Genomic DNA, 2,773 nt, shown 5'->3' on the forward strand with positions numbered 1-2,773 from the left:
ATTGAGATTGAAAGAAAGGAGCAGGCCTTGGTCTCGTTATAAAGAGGTTGAATACCAAGAGCCCTCCCCGTGGTCGTTTGGGACTCGCCTTCGATAGAGGGGGCGTGCCAACGGGCGTGGTTGGGTTACCCATGCCCGTATTGATGAGAATCCCGGAATAAGGGGACACGATCTCTGCTTTGACAAGACGTGCCAAGGAAACCGCTTCGCTAAACGCGCTGAGGTGGAACAATAAAAACAATTCGAATAAAGGCTTGGCCGTGGTGTGATGTCATGCCATGAAATACGTCAGCAGATTGAATTTGTGTAAATATTATTCTCTCTACGGTGGTATGTGGAACTTATTTGGCAGAGCCGGACACTATCCTTGTGTTCAAAATCTTCTATGAAGAATTCGGAGGAGGAACCCACCTTGCTATGCCAAAGACAATATGCACGCCGGACTCGTCGTCATTGAAGCCTGGTTCAGGGGCTACTGAGGGAGTCCTGGACTAGGGGGTGTCCGGATAGCCGAACTATCATTTTTGGCCGGACTCCAAGACTATGAAGATACAAGATTGAAGACTTCGTCCCGTGTCCGGATGGAACTTTCCTTGGCGTGGAAGGCAAGCTTGGCGATACGGATATGTAGATCTCCTACCATTTGTAACCGACTCTGTGTAACCCTAGCCCTCTCCGGTGTCTATATAAACCGGAGGGTTTTAGTCCGTAGGACGAACAACAATCATACCATAGGCTAGCTTCTAGGGTTTAGCCTCTTTGATGTCGTGGTAAATCTACTCTTGTACTACCCATATCATCAATATTAATTAAGCAGGAGTAGGATTTTACCTTCACCGAGAGGGCCCGAACCTGGGTAAAAACATCATGTCCCTTGTCTTCTGTTACCATCCGCCTAGACGCACAGTTCGGGACCCCCTACCTGAGATCCGCCGGTTTTGACACCGACAGTGATCGTTCCTTAGCCGTGTGCGGTGCCCCCCTCCACCATATTCCACCTCAGTCATATCGTTGCGGTGCTTAGGCGAAGCCCTGCGCCGGTAGAACATCATCATCGTCACCACGCCGTCGTGCTGACGGAACTCATCCCCGACACCCTGCTGGATCGAAGTCCGGGGATCGTCATCGAGCTGAACGTGTGCTGAACTCGGAGGTGCCGTACGTTCGGTGCTTGGATCGGTCGGATCGTGAAGACGTACGACTACATCAACCGCGTTGTCATAACGCTTCTGCTTACGGTCTACGAGGTACGTAGACAATACTCTCCCCTCTCGTTGCTATGCATCACCATAATCTTGCGTGTGCGTAGGAATTTTTTTTAAATTACTACGTTCCCCAACAACACTCACAAGCAACCATCACAAGAACTATGAAGGCACAATTAGGTACAAGGAACACAAAATTAAGTTCTTTGTTCGGCTATCATGGCCCACTTAAAATGAAAGCATCAATGTGCTTCCACTAGATTAGAGGAAACTGAAAAAGCCTTAAGAGTGCTTGCATTTACCGCACCTTACTAAGTAGAGGAAAAATAGGAAAAATTTCAGAAAGATAAAACCTTTCAATTTGGCCAACTTTGGCTTGAGCAGATGATGTGCTTGTCTCGCTTATTCAGGGGCATCGTCTTGGTATAATATAGGTGGAGATTAAGGAAAAGCACCAAATGAGGAACTGAACCATCCGCCATTTTATGTAGGGCTAGAAGCTAGGAATAAACTCCCTTATAGTTAATCTCAAATCATTGTGTCAAGCAATGTATTGAGTCACTGTTAGCCCGATAATAATCTTTTCTGTAAAGGAAAAAAGCAAAATATATCCTATTAATGCCATGACCTTTATAAAGTTAATTAGCCGGTAGATGAATGATAGACCAATACAGCGACCATGGACTAGATATAAAGACAAACCATATAAACTATGAACACAAAGCCTGCAATCATCCACAAAGTTGAATATATACAGATAAGTATTGACTTGTTCTTGTTCTGGTCGTTGACAAGCAAAACATGTCCACTGGTTGTATTCCCATCGGTGGCAACCTAAAGAAAAATATAAGATTAGCCCAAAAAGGATACTCCATTATCAACAAAAAAAAAGTGAATGACTGGTAAACAAAGTAACAGAGCAACACAAGATTTTCTTTTATTCACGTACGGACAACTGACAGCAAACATCCTGCCACAAACAATGAATAACCAAAAATAAGCAAACCCCACACAAAAGACAAAGCCCAACAAAAATAGTAGATCTATTAAGGCACAATCCATGCTTAAATACAGGCACAACAAAATACGGACAGAGAAAAACGGGATAAGATGAACACCTAACGGGATGGCCGAGCAAGAGCAGAAGCAGCAAAGCTACCTCGATCAACAGAGATGGCAGACAATAGCAAGCTGACGTGTTACCAGTTCGCGACAGTCACCAATCCAACAACAAAACCTAAGCCTAGAACAACAAGGGGGCAACAGAAGACCTAGATGAGCGCCGCGAGATAAAAAATCGAACCAAAAACAACTAAGGAATCATGAAAGAACCTCCTCCATCGCATGAATACGGCAGGAAGCGACACCTCTGAGATTTCTACTTTGAGACACGCAACCTTGCCATTCGTTGCAATCTACGCCATCAATAGTAGCAAGTGGTCAGTGTATGAAGATTAACCAACCAAAATGATTAGTCGACCAAAATTTTTTTAGGAATCGTACTGCTTGGATGCGGAGCCTGGAGTAGAACTGCAGTCGAGACCCTCCTGATGATGGAGGAGAAGGAG

The 2,773-nt window shown here is 44.9% G+C and overlaps 1 long non-coding RNA gene across 2 annotated transcripts; it reads right to left on the minus strand.

The window, feature by feature from the left end:
- Positions 1-1,386: 1,386 nt before the first annotated feature.
- LOC119308316 lies at positions 1,387-2,773 on the minus strand. 2 transcript variants are annotated; one of them, XR_005150035.1, is made up of 4 exons: positions 2,709-2,773; positions 2,324-2,620; positions 1,908-2,039; positions 1,387-1,790 (listed from the first exon to the last, which is right to left on the minus strand). It is a non-coding gene; the product is annotated as an uncharacterized LOC119308316 (long non-coding RNA). The 2 variants fall into 2 exon arrangements; XR_005150034.1 differs by having other exon boundaries at positions 1,387-2,039.

Source organism: Triticum dicoccoides, chromosome 5B (genome assembly GCF_002162155.2).
Source record: "Triticum dicoccoides isolate Atlit2015 ecotype Zavitan chromosome 5B, WEW_v2.0, whole genome shotgun sequence".
Classification (NCBI taxonomy): Eukaryota; Viridiplantae; Streptophyta; class Magnoliopsida; order Poales; family Poaceae; genus Triticum; species Triticum dicoccoides.